The following is a 15,153-nucleotide window of genomic DNA, read 5'->3' as shown; positions in this document are numbered from 1 at the left end:
AACACTATCAATCATGTTGTCTTGAAATCTTCTCAACTATTAATTTTTACTCCTTGTTACTCTTTGCCAATGATTATCTAATCACTCTATTAGTCACAAATTTATTAGGTAACAAATATGTATAAGATATTGTTCCAAATGAAGCCAAGTATACACACTGGCACTTGGTAATAGGCTGCTGTAAAAGGAGTTCAAGATTTAGGAAAATCCTCTAAGATTTATTTCTGCCTTAATTGCTCCCTTATTTCCAGAAGTTAACAAATTGCCATTGTCATCTTGGTTTCCTGTAGAGGAGGAAGACATTTTATTTAATTACTTCTCCCTCTGTTCTTTCTGCTTTGGGAAAGCAAGTGACTGAGTATGACAAAACACTGAACCAAAAGTCTGAAGAACTAGGATACACTAATTCTTCCAGTGGCTTGGCCTGGACCCCTGTGGTTAGAAAACAATTTTTAAGTTTAATACGCTTCATTCTTCCAACGGCCAATTGTATTTACAAAAGGTGTCAGGGTACTTGAACTAAAAGACTCTCTGCAGTAACTGAGCAAGAATAAACTAGTGATTTTCCCCTCCATCAATTCACTGGAAGAATTCTCAAATATTTGTTAGTCATTGACCTAGGTAGAGATAGATGGTCCACGCAAATAAAAGTGGAAGCACTTAGGTCAAGATGCATTAGTTGCCTGTGGAAGGATTCTATAGCTACAATCCAAGTTCCAAATGCTGCCTACAGCCACATTTTATGAAGTGCATTCTAGAAGCATTAATCCCACTAGATATCCTGGAATAACAAAAGAATTCTTCACACAAATGAATTTAGAAGATTCTAAGTATTATGTCCATATCACAGAAGATCAATAATTTATTAAATTATCTTAGACATATTTAAATAAAGAAACCAGTTAATCATTGTTTAGTAGTTCTCAAACTTTTGACTTTATAATTAAAGAACCATTTAATTTATCAGTGTTCTGATAAATACCACTTGGGAAAACTTTTACTTTTTGATCTAAGAAAATGGACCTGTCCTAAGTAAAGTCAATCCCCTTCATTTTCAGCACCCCCTTTTATTGCATCTTCTTGAAGATTCTTCAGTACATTAATGGTAACATTTTTCATCCCTCATCAAAATGTTTTCCCCCTCAGAAAGAATTCTGAGATTAGATGTTAATAAGTATACTATCCATGAGTTAGTGTATTGTAAGCTCTATCCAAATCTTTATAAGACTGGCCACTGTTTCAGTGTGGGTGGTATTTATTTTGCCTGGTATTTATTTACCTTGATTAACTGAACTAATATTTATAGTCAGTCTCCTGTAGATGCTAATAATAGCAGTATTTTAAAGGTCCTATATTATCCTCATGAACAGAAAAGTGGCAAGTATACAACTCTGAAGTATGTAAAGTTTGGATTTAGGCCTGGTAAAAGAGATGGCTTTATAAGGATAACTTTGCACTGAAGTGGACAGAAATATAAATACCAAATCTGATTATTAGCTATTTAAAGATGATCAAAATTATCTTGTAAGTCCACACCAAATCTTCACCTACTGTAAAAACATTTTTTTGGAAAATGTAGCTAAACCCCTAAAAATGTAATGAATACTTTCCAAATGGCAGATTTTATGTTAATATCTGAAGAATATGTCTGAGGACAGAAGGTCTCTAAGTATCAAACTAGTGTTTTGATAAATTTTTTGAACTAAAGAGGAAAAAAGTTAGACATGACATTATATTAGTGTTCTTCTATATGGTGGACACCATGTCTGATTTGTGTCTGCAAATACTATTTGATCTTGCACATACAAGACATTCAATGCACACATACATACAGACTTGGTTAAAGTCTGAGAAAGAAACTTAGCATCTGTTGCCATAAAAGAGTTTATTTTTTAATATTTTTTTTTATTTTTAAGCTTTATTTTATCACCCGTATCAAACAACACACATCAGAAAACGTATCAACAGTGCATCTTATGGTAAATCAGTTTACAACAAAACTGAACAAGGCAATTGTGTTTACAGATAAAGTTTTCAGCAAAAAACTATATGCAATATGATTAATTGAAACACAGTGTCCATACTTTTTAGGTATATAGGAAAGTGGAAAATAAAAGTTCTTTGCTACTCAGCAAGAAAAAACAGGTTTAAAAGACTTGAATAGAAATCAGAAATATAGGGATTTGAGAAAAGAACTTCTTGGTACTGAAACACATCTACATTTCTAGTCCCACTTAGTTATTAAAAAAAAAAAATCACAAAATAATAAGACATCACCAAGAACAGAGAACCATAGTGCCAAGAAATGCCAAGACCAATACGCTATTGAAACAACTGGTAGAAATGTTATAGACAACTATTCACTATGTACTGTAATATTCTTGTAGTTCTGAGGTGAAGGTAAACCAACAGGAGAGGATACTCCTTATAACTGGCTTTGGTTTAAGTGATCGTTCACATTTTTTCTAACCATACCTTCTAATCAAAAACATAGCAATTACATGTTATTGAGGGAAAATAGTAGTAGGTTTTAATATTCACAACCAGCCACTCCAGTGCTGATATGGGAAGCCATAAACTGTTAAAAATCTATTAATCATAACTGGATTTCAAAGAGTGACCAAAACATAACAAAGCCCTTTGGGGAAGAATGAAGAATGAAGCGTATTAAATTTAAAAATTGTTTTCTAACCACAGGGCCCTTTGGGGGAAAAACAAAACCCCTTCTACTACAGATTTGCCACTGTTAAGAGGATATAAAGGAATGTTAAATTACTTAAGTTTTTTTTTTCAAAAAAATTAAGAATGAAGGAATTAAATCCTGTTGGAAAAAGATATGACAGCTTTACACTCAGCAAAGTAAATGTTCTACAGAGATGCAGCTTAACTTTTTTTTTTATTATAATAAACACTACTTACTTCATAAGGTGCTATAACACTGCAGCTAGTGCATACTAATGCCACCCACTGTATGCACTGTGCAAAGGGAAATACGGAGATGGCTAATCCCGTTTCTTTCTGATCCTTGATTTGCATAAGTGTTGATGCATAACAAATACACAAAAGATAGAGTTTAACTTAAATATTTGTTTTAAAATAAATATTTATTTATTTTAAAAATATCAGATTATTTTTCTCTCCAAAACAAATTTTGAGACAATAAATATTAAGGGGAAAAAAGAATGATTTATGTTGTCATTAATGTGTAAAATAAATAAATATATATGTTTATAGATGCTTAAATTATTTTTTAAAAGAGAATCAAGAAACTAAAACTGTTTGACTCAAGAAGGAGAATTAAATAACTTGGGGTCTGAATTGAAGGAAAACTTATTTTCTAATATTCTGCCTTGTTTTGCTTTTGAATTTTGAAGAATTTTCTTACAAGAATAAGCACTTTTAAAAAACTATATGATTAAAACAAATAAGCAAATGCCCTAAATCTAGATTCATCAGAAATTAGCTCATCAAGTCTTCTAATAAGAAGTTAGACTTTTAAGAATAGGAATGATGAGTATTGAAATGTATATAGTTTAGAAACTTTTCTAAAGATTAAAGGGAGGAAAATACATTTGACTACTGATTCTAAACCGTTGCTTTTCTGGCATTTTTTTCTATCAATTCCATACTTCCACATTTCATACTTCTACCTGAATTATAGACACGTAAACATTGTGACTGAAAGAAGCTGAATTTGGGGGAACCACCAATAATTTAGTTTTGGCTTCAGGAGTATATTATCTCAAATTAATGTATGATTCTACTATATGAAGAAAATATTTGACTTTTTCTCTTCCATATTTTCAAAAATATACTGTAGTTATTTAAGCACTATCTATAGACACAAGTGACATTGCTGTAATTTATTATCAGAGAAAATCAAATATATATTTGCCCTTAAAAATTACTTTCTTAGAGTTAAGAGATTCAGTTCAGTAGAATCTTTTGATGCCTATCTAACAGATCATAATACAATAAATTGTCTGATGTTAAACTGTTATATATCACGGGAAGCAATAAGTCATAGTAGAAGGTAGTAACAAAGTTGTCATTCAGGAATCCCAAGACTTAAGTTCCAATCCTGCCATCACTGTTAAACTGCAGGGCCACCTGACAATTTCCTCATCTCTCTAGGTAGCTATTTCCTCATCTGTAAAATTATTATAGTATCTCCAAGGTATCTTCCAGTTGGGAATTTCAGTAGTTCTATGATTTGTGACTCAGAGGTATATACAATTGTTTCTCATGAATCATAAATCATGCTTTGTTGCTACCTTATGGCTTACTAACTTAGAGCCCAATTTTCTACAAGCTTAAAATTAACTTTGCTGCCAAAGTCCTTATCAAATCAAATGTGGAGAAATTGAGAAATCATGACAAAAAAAGAAAAGTTAATATACACCCTACCATACTAATGTTGATGACAATTCTAGAAAGCAAGCACCTATATAAACTGTTCTCAATTGGTGTGATTATTTTAATGGGGCAGCCATATAAATCACGTTTACATTTCTAAATGGTGGAGTCTCTCCTAATTGAAGGGCAGCCTGTATGTAAACTAGAATTTTATTAGTTACTATAACTTTGAAGTCTTTTTTGAGTTATGCTCGAGATATTCCTCTAAAGTAGGTGATACTGGAAATCAGAGTGCCTCATTTGGCTCCCAGATCTGCTTGTTGTTTTTGGATTTGTTTTGAAATTTTGGTTTATGTTTAGGTTTTGGGCACCTTTATTATTTTTAATGTGGAAGTATGTACTCTTACAGTTGATCACCCTCTTCACCTTTCAATACTGTGTTGCATCAGGAAGTTTAACACGTTGATGATTGCCTGGATCCTGAAAGCATTTGAGTTTCAGATCTTGATGCTTGATTTTATTTCTGAATTAAGTGAGACCTTTAAGTATGTGCATACTTTGACATATTGCTTTGATTTCCCTCTTCGTACCTTACGCCAGTTTCTTAAATAATCAGTTGATATGATTTTCTCTGTCATGTACTTGTATCAACATTACTCCCAAAGTAGTATATTAAATGTATTTGTGTTTTATGTATTTTAAGCTTTTACCTTATGGGTATAAATAATGTTTTGTTTTGTTTTGCTTTACTTTGGTTTGGTTATTTGGACCTCACATATGAAATTTCAGTGTTTAATTATGTAGGATAATTTGACATGCATTTTGCTTAATAGTTTTGTTCCTGGCCTTTCTTTACAATTTGACCTCTTGTTTATCTGGCTTGTTTATTATAATTATTAACTTTATTTTATTACATTGCATACAGTATTAGGCATGTAATACCCTTTGGGAATAAAGTAAGGAATTAAGTGCATAGAATTTTGAGGAAAGACCAAATAATACAATTTCCCCAACCATTTGAGAAAGCCTGTGGCTTTGGAAATGTTCATGTCAACTCATAAAATCTGGTTATGTACAGAGAAATGTCATAGAAAAGTGGTTCAAAGCTATGAACATGATTCCTCTCCTCTGCAGTTTTATACATTCTAGTTCTAATTGAAGGCCAGATAAAACTTTGAATTAAACAAGCTGACATGATCTGACTTTACTTAGAAACACATCATCTGAGTAGTTTTTGGTTTGAATTTCACTGCTATGTAAAAATGTGTCAGTGCTTCCCAAACTTACAGAAGTGAAATCTGCTGCAATTTCAATTGATCGTCACATAGAAGCCTTGTGTTAAATTCTTGGTTGGGAAGCAATAAATAATGGTAGAATATGTGAAAGATTGTTTAAAAAAAGAATAATTCCCTGCCTATGCTAATTTCATTGAATCAAACAATATCACAGTCCTTACATAATACAACCAAACATTTATATTATTTTCTAAGTCATGTCTACTCTGGTGCAGCCATAACATGTAAATATATAGCCCGCTTTAATTGTGCTCTTCCCCACTAAGTCATAATAACATCTAATTTTTAAAAACTTATAAAAATAAAACCTTAAAAATTAAGATTCCGTGATGATCTGCTAAAAAGAGTAGGGGTGCATTTGTTCTATTTGATTATCAAAATCATTAAAATTACAAAGCTCTGATATTGTACCTCAGTTTGTATATATTGTATATGTCATTTAGGATATTTTAAATTTTTAAAATGGTTCAATGGCCACACTAATTTTTCAAGTAGCTAGAAGAATTTTAATTTGGATACCTTAACTTGATCATGATTAAGAAATATACCTTAGCTATTGCTCATGTCTAAATCTGAAGTATTCTATATGAGTAACCAGTACCTTTTCTATGACTAGGTTTTAGTATTTAAGTGTTTGTTGACATTGAGTTATTAAAATGTCTAGTCATTTTATAAATAACTTGAATCCATAAAAACCCAAGGCCAGCTGGATCAGTTTTTCCAACTGTAACATATAACAGTGTTCATGTTCAAATGGAAAGTTCAAATTATTAATACTTGCATTTCTTTATTCTTTTGAAAATTTTTGTTACTTTGATTTTCTGGTTTATATTGTAATATTTTGCAGAAGGATATCTAAGTCAGTTGTTTCCAATATCTGGACTTAGCGCGTGTGTACATGTGTGCACACACTAGCACACGGACGTGGATGATAGCTGTTTACCTCTCAAGAAATATTATGCATTAGAACATTAAAAAGGTGGTCACATATTTTATGATTTCAATGAAAACTACTATTTTTTGTGAGAAGTAAAGGTTATTTCCATTTATATTTGTTATAAGATATTGGCTATATTCCCTATGTAGTACAATATATCCCTATAGCTTATTTTATACCTAAGTTTGTACTTTTTATTCCCAATTCCTATGTTGCCCCTCCCCCCTTCCCTCTCCCCCCTGGTGACCACTAGTTTGTTCTCTGTATCTGTGAGTCTGCTTCTTTTTTGTTATAGTCACTAGTTTTTTAATGTTTTGTTTAGATTCTACATAAGTGATATTATAAAGTATTTGTCTTTCTCTGTCTGACTTATTTCACTTAGCACAATGCCCTCCAAGTCCATCCATGTTCTAGCAAATGGCAAAACTTCATTCATTTTTATGGCTGAGTAGTATTCCACTGTATTTATAGACCATATCTTCTTTATCTGTTCATCTGTTGATGGACACTTAGGTTGCTTCCATATCTTGGCTATTGTAAATAATGCTGATATGAACATTGGGGTGCATGTGTCTTTTTGAATTAGGTTTTTTTTTTTTTTTTCAGATATATACCCAGGAATGGAATTGTTGGGTCATATGGTAGTTCTATTTATAGTTTTCTGAGCAACCTCCATAGTCTTTTCCACAGTGGCTGCATGAATTTACATTACCACCACCATTGTACTAGGGTTTCCTTTTTTCCACATCCTTGCCAACATTTGTTATTTGTGTTCTTTTTGATAAACTTTCTGACAGATGTGAGGTGATATTTCGTTGTGGTTTTGAGTTACATTTCCCTGATGATTAGTGGGATGTTGAACATATTTTCATATGCCTCTTGTCCATTTGCATTTCCTCTTTGGGAAAATGTCTGTTCAGTTCTTCTGCCCATTTTCTAATTGAGTTGTTTGGTTTTTTTGATGTTGAATTGTATGAGCTGTTTATATATGTGGGATATTAACCCCTTACTGCTCATATCATTTGGAAGAAAACTACTATTTTTGAGGTTTTTGTGGGCACATGGTAAATGCTTTACATCCAGTTTTACTTTTTCTTTTAATCTTCACTATAACCAGTTGACTGGGATTATTTTGTAGAAAATTTTACAACTTTGATTCTCTGCATCCTCAACATAATATTCGTGTTATGTATGTTAAAATACATAGATTCTGTGGTTAACTTTTTAAAAATCCATGTTTTAAAAAGTAATATGGGGGGCTTCCCTGGTGGCGCAGTGGTTGAGAGTCTGCCTGCCAATGCAGGGGACATGGGTTCGAGCCCTGGTCTGGGAAGATCCCACATGCCGCGGCGCAACAGGGCCCATGAGCCACAACTACTGAGCCTGCGCGTCTGGAGCCTGTTCTCCGCAACAAGAGAGGCCTCAATAGTGAGAGGCCTGCACACCGCGATGAAGAGTGGCCCCCGCTTGCCACAACTAGAGAAAGCCCTCACACAGAAACGAAGACCCAACACAGCCAAAAATAAATAAGTAAGTAAGTAAATAAATAAATATATATATATACACATACTGCTTTAAAAAAAAAAAAGTAATATGGGGACTTCCCTAGTGGTGCAGTGGTTAACAATCTGCCTGCCAATGCAGGGGACACGGGTTTGAGCCCTGACCCTGGAAGATTCCACATGCCACGGAGCAACTAGGCCCATGCAATACAACTACTGAGCCTGTGCTCTAGAGCCCACGAGCCACAACTACTGAGCCCACATGCCACAACTACTGAAGCCTGTACACCTAGAGCCCATGCTCCACAACAAGAGAAGCCACCGTGAAGAGAAGCCTGTGCACTGCAAGGAAGAGTAGCCCCTGCTCACTGCAACTAGAGAAAGCCCACATGCAGCAACGAAGACCCAATGCAGCCAAAAATAAATAAATTAATTAAAAAAATAAGGAAATTGAAGTAAAATATTTGGTAGTAAAAAAAAAAAAACTAATATATACACATACTAATTTAATTTAACAAATATTCCATGTCTTTTATGCACTATATTACTGTTGCATGTGGTGATCTATTCAGTATTCTCATGCAAATAAGCCTTTAAGTACCCCTCCCCCCATATGATTAATAATTGCATTAGTTTCCTAGGGGTTCTATAACAAAGTAACACAAGCTGGGTTTCTTAAAACAACAGAAAATTACTATCTCACTGTTCAGAAGGTCTGAAATCAAGGTGTTGGCAGGGCCATGCTCCCTCCAAAGCCTCTAGGGGAGGATCCTTCCATGTTTCTTCCAACTTTGCATAGCCCCAGGTGTTCCTTGCTTATAGATGTATAACTCCAATTCCTACTTCTGGTGTCACGTGGCTGTCTTTTCCCCTATCTCTGTCTTCTCTTCTTAGAAGGAAACAAGTCATATTTGATTAGGGCCCACTCTAATGACCTCATCTTAGATTAATGACATCTGCAAAGACCCTATTTTAAAATAAGGTCACATTCACAGGTATTAAAGGTTAGCACTTCAATGTATCTTTTGGGGGGGATACAATTCAACCCATAACAATGACCAATTCATTAATTTTGATCGTAAGGTCAACCTCACTTTGAAATACATTGAGACATTTCTCATATAGACTCAAATAATCAATATATATATGTTAAATATTTTTTCAATAGCTATAGAAGCAATAATAGATACAGAATTCTGAATTTATATACATTCAAAGATTTTACCTCTTGTACAGCTGATTCATAATTCACACAGGTTGCCCAAAGATTCAGAGGATTGAGGTAGTGCAGACACAGCATCTCTGACCATGATTCCATAGGAATGATCTGAGGCTCCCTATCCTAAGTGGAGCCACTAGACCAGCAGCATTTACATCACCTGGAAGATTATTAGAAATGAAGAAAATAGGTTCCTGCTCCTGTCCTACTTAATTAGTATCTTCATTTTAATAAGAGTCCTAGGAAATGCATACTCATGTCAAACATAAGGAAGTGCTTCTCTAGAGAACTGTATTGTCTTTTAACTAACTATGATGTTATAAAAATTCTTGTTTCCTGATAATCTGTTTTGCTCACTACCTAATATAAAAGATATAATAATAGGCTAATCAATGTAAATATATAAAAAAAAAGATAATTATAGTTTTGTGTAAGTGCTTCAATAGCTTAATTTTCCCACATATTCCAATCTTCTGTTGAACATACTTTGGTCAAATTTATTCTAAAGTAATTGGTGTAACCATAAGAAATTTTAAAACATCAGACATCCTAGTACAAGTATTCTTTTCCCCAGTCATTTTCCAAAATTCTACTGTTCTATTGTTCTTCCTATTTGACTTATTAACCTATATACAATTTTAAGAGACCGTTCCCATAATCATCATTAACAATTGCTTTTATGACTATTAAAATAGTCATATTACACTATGACTCACAGTGGCTAACATATTTATAATAGATATTATATTTTCTAATACCTTTTCTCATTTAATAGAGCACAAATGTCTCATAATTTGCAAAACTGTGTGCCTTTTTATTCTCAAGTAGTAAAATCACACAATTATTTCAATGTATTATGTAGATTTTTAAAACCTCTTTCATATTTACTTAGTCTAAGCTACATGATAATTGAAATCTTTTATTCTAAAAGAAACTATCACTAAACAAATGTAATTTTATTAATTTGGACTATTCATTTTGATATTGCACAAAAACAAATTTTGGAGGGTTTATATTTTAACTTGCTGTTCTAAAACATTACAAATTAAGCACAATTTCAAACTATATTTCCACACAGAATATTTTTGGGCTACTTGCCTAGAAATCCTAGGGAATTAATTTTTAATTGGATAATCTTTCATCTATACTTGGACAATTGACTTGGACAATTAAACCGAAAGAGAACGTAGTATAAAGTATAAACAAAATGATTAAGAATTTTTTTTGAGAATGAAAATTTATAAACCTGGAATAATGAGACATGATGAAAAATGCAATATTATTTATATATGTGGAGCAACACTAAACAAAGAAGACAGTTTAAATTTCCCTTTTGTGATCGTTTCAGGAAGACTGATAGCGTTTTGTACTTGTATTCAAATGTATTTTTTTCTCCAGGTCATTTGAAAATCGTATTAAAATTGCATTAGTTTTCTATTGCTGCAAAACAGATTACCACAAACTTAGAAGTTTAAAACAACATCCATTCATTATCTCTTCATTTCCCTGGGTCAGGTGTCTGAGTATGGGTACTGAATCTTGTGTTCAGGGTCTTACCAACAGGAAATTAAGATATCAGCCAAGGCTGTGATCTCATATAAGGCTCCAGGCCTCTTCCAAACTCATTGATTGTTGGCAGAGTTCGGTTCCTTGTGCTTGTAGGATCAAGGCCTGTTTTTTTTTTTTTTTTTTTTTTTTTGCTGGCTGTCAAATGGAGACCATTTTCAACTCCTGGAGAATGCCCACCATTCCCTGCCATGTTGCTCTGTCTACATTATGGCAGTTTGCTCCTTCAAGGCCAACAGGAGAGCCATCTATTGCTTCTTTGAATATCTCAATTCTACTTCTGACATGTAGATTCTTTTTTAAAAGGGCTTATCAGATTAACCTCCCATATTCAAGGGGAGACGGTTATTCAGGACATGCACACCAGGGAGTAGGAATTTGGAGAGCCATCTTGGAATTCTGTCTACCACAAAGGACCATGTCAGCTTCTGCCTTAAGATTCAAAAAGGTTCAAGTGTAAGTTCATTCCAAGGATTGCAACCATCTATAGTAGCAACTATTTATATGGTACTTCGTGTATTGCAGATTTAGTGTAATATAACTCAGTTTTCATTGTACTAGGATACAGAATGCAGTATTCATCAGTGACACTATGTATAACCAAAATTCATTTGTCATTTTAGGGTATATTAGACACTTGGCACCGTGATTATATGCTTCAGTTCTCATTTGGAAGTGCCTTGATAAAAAGTAAATGTTGAACTTCTAAGAGGTTCTTTGGTTTTGTTTTTTGCATTTGAGATAAATGGACAGGCATTATAAAATTGGTGTTTTGATCTGCTTTTGTTTGGCACAGCTACACTGCAGAACTTCATGCCATTTTAAAAGCACCCTAGTTGCCAATTCTTCAGAAGTCTGTTTAGTTCATAAGAAGCTGTCTAGGCTTATATATCTCGATGGAGAATTAAATAGCCTGTGCTTTTTTAGAAATTTTCATCATTTCCAAATCTCCAGTGAGTCAATGAGACCCAGAAGGAACCTCAACTGTAATCTTGACTGTAAAATATAATCACTCCACCTGCCTGAATCTGTTTAGAAACATGTAGGTGGAGATAATTGCATTCTGCTCTTAGTCATTTTACAGTTGAATAAGGAACATGGAATCTTTGGAACCCATTTCTTTCTTCAAAAGTATAAACATTAATGAAGCTGCACTTAAGAGTAGATATAGCCTAAACCCAACAGATTTATACTTAACCACAGATAAAAGAGAATTTAAATCAAAAGACTCCAGCAACGGCCAGTTAATCTTTTACATTTTGAACTTGATAGAATTTCAAGAGAGTTGACTCTGCTCATTTAACATCTTTCCACTTATATTTATCTACATGTAGATAGAATCATCCTGCCAGATATTTGGTGTAAGCTTATGTGAAAACTGAATTCAAGTAGTGGGAGATGATGAAGCAGCATTCAGAGAGCAAGATTCTTATATATGGTCTAAGAAAACTTAAAGTCTTTATTTTTCCAGAAATAATTTTGGTAAGGCATTTAGAAACACTGGTTTTATTTTATTTTGATTTGCTTTCTTTGATTTAAATGTTGTTACTTTTTTTTTTTTTGGCTGTGTTGGGTCTTCATTGCTGGGCACGGGCTTTCTCTAGTTGTGGTGAGCAGGGGCTGCTCTTCCTTGGGGTGCGTGGGCTTCTCATTGTGGTGGCTTCTCTTGTTGCGGAGCGTGGACTCTAGGCACGCGGGCTCCAGTAGCTGTGGCTCACGGGCCTAGTTGCTCCGCGGCATGTGGGATCTTCCCAGACCAGGGCTCGAACCCAAGTCCCCTGCACTGGCAGGCAGATTCTTAACCACTGCGCCACCAGGGAAATCCCTAAATGTTGTTATTTTTAACAACATGTTTAATATAAAAATGTTTGTCCAAGGAAACATTTAATTGGATGGAATTTTATGAAATCATATTATTGATGTGATCAATTCTTCAAAGCTGTGTTACTATTACTTGCAAAAAATACAGCCAACCCAAATTTTAAAAAATGGGTTAAAAAAAATACATCTTTCTATGTAGATAAATGTAAGTTGGTATTTTGTTACCTCCTTTAGGTTTTTATTTCATCATCTATCTGGATTAATTAATTCTAGCCTATGAAAAATCTCTCAGAAAAGTATTCTGTGGTCAAATAAATCCCAGTAAACTGTATATTTTGTGCAATTTTGGAGATATATAAAACAAATTAGCTTATTAAAGTCAATGAGAAATCATGCAGAAATTGTTAATTTATTAACTTGACCTTTTCAAAAATTAACAATGAAATCAGATATATTTCCTATATTACATCTGTCAAAAATAATTGAAACATTAATTTAAAAAATATATAGGTATTATTGATCTTGTACATTTGGCTTTTTCTTCTCATTTTCTATAGTGTGATTAACTTATATATGAATATGAATGTATAGTGTGTACATATATATAATATATATACACACATATATAACTAGTGTATTTATATATACTAACCCATATGCGTACACATACCTATAAATATTTCCATAGTTTTCTGAATATATTAACATTAAAATGTGTTCAAACTAATATCTCAGACTTAAATTCAGCAATACAGGATTTATTTTATGCTCCCCTCTTGCTTATTTGTTATGTTTTCTCTGACAGCTAAAACTTGGCTATCTTTGTCTACAGCTTATTTACTTAATTATATAACCCTAGGGGGTGTGTGTGTGTGTATGTAAATATAAATATATAGGGGTTTTATTTTATTTTTTGGCCTGCAGTCCTTTAAAGATATTGCTCCATTATGTCAGGTTTATGGAGTTTCTGACGATCAATCTGTGATTTCTTTTTAATTATATCTCAAAAAACTTATATACGTTTTTTGAGATATAATTCGCTCATAATACATTTCACCCATTTAAAGTGCCCAATTCGAAGTTTTTAGTATTGAACAGTTCACACAATTGTTGCACAGTCACCATAATCGTATTTCGAATTTTTCATTCCTTCCCCAAAAACCACCCAACTCTAGCAGCCACTGCCCATTTCTCACATCCACCCACCCCCACCTGCAGGGATTCAGTAATCTACTTTCTGTCCTGTAGATTTGCTCATTCTAGATGTTTCATAAAAATGAAATCCTACGGGGGCTTCCCTGGTGGCGCAGTGGTTGAGAATCTGCCTGCCAATGCAGGGGACACGGGTTCGAGCCCTGGTCTGGGAAGATCCCACATGCCGCGGAGCAACTGGGCCCGTGAGCCACAATTACTGAGCCTGCGCGTCTGGAGCCTGTGCTCCGCAACAAGAGAGGCCGCGATGGTGAGAGGCCCGCGCACCGTGATGAAGAGTGGCCCCCACTTGCCACAACTAGAGAAAGCCCTTGCACAGAAACGAAGACCCAACACAGCCATAAATAAATAAATAAAAAAGGAAATCCTACAATATGGCCTTTGGTAATTAGCTTCTTCCACGTAGCACGTTTTTAACACTCATCCATGTTGTAGCATGTATCTAATTCATTTGTTTTTACTAATGAATAAGATTTCATTATATGGCTATTCAACATTTTATTTTTTCATAAATCAGCTAATGAACTATTCCTACTTTTTGGCTGTTACTCATAATGCTGGTATGAACATTCCTGTACAAGTTTTTGTGTGGGTATATTTTCATTTTTTTTGGGTGTATAAGTAGGGGTGGAATTGTTAGTCCATATGTTTAACATTTTGAGAAAATGAAAATCGTTTTTCTAAAGCATTTGCAACTTTTAAATTCCCACCAAATTGTATGAGTATTTTAATTTCTCCACATTCACCAATACGAGTTGTTACGTGTTTTTAAATACAGTCATACTAGTGAATGTGAAGCTATGTTTCATTGTGGTCTTGAGTTTCATTTCCCTAATGACTAATGATATCGAGCATCCTTACATGTGCTTTTGGCCATTTGTATGTTTCATTGTGGTCTTGAGTTTCATTTCCCTAATGACTAATGATATCGAGCATCCTTACATGTGCTTTTGGCCATTTGTATATCTTCTTTGGAAAAATGTCTATTCAAATGTTTTCCCCATTTTTAATTGAGTTATGTCTTTTATATTAAATTGAAAGCATTCTTTATAAATTCTGGATAGAAGTCTCTTATTAGAGATAGGACTTTCAATATTTTCTCCTGTTCCCTGGGTTGTCTTTTTACTTGTTGGTAATATTTATGGCAGAAAGTGTTTAATTTTTACAAAATACAATTTATGTATTTTATCTTTTGGTCATACTTTTGGTGTTGTATCTAAAAAACCACTGGCTAACCCAAAGGCA

This window comes from Balaenoptera musculus, chromosome 16 (genome assembly GCF_009873245.2).
Source record: "Balaenoptera musculus isolate JJ_BM4_2016_0621 chromosome 16, mBalMus1.pri.v3, whole genome shotgun sequence".
NCBI classification, from domain to species: domain Eukaryota; kingdom Metazoa; phylum Chordata; class Mammalia; order Artiodactyla; family Balaenopteridae; genus Balaenoptera; species Balaenoptera musculus.
The sequence above is the reverse complement of the archived record's forward strand: the minus strand, read 5'-3'. Positions refer to the sequence as shown.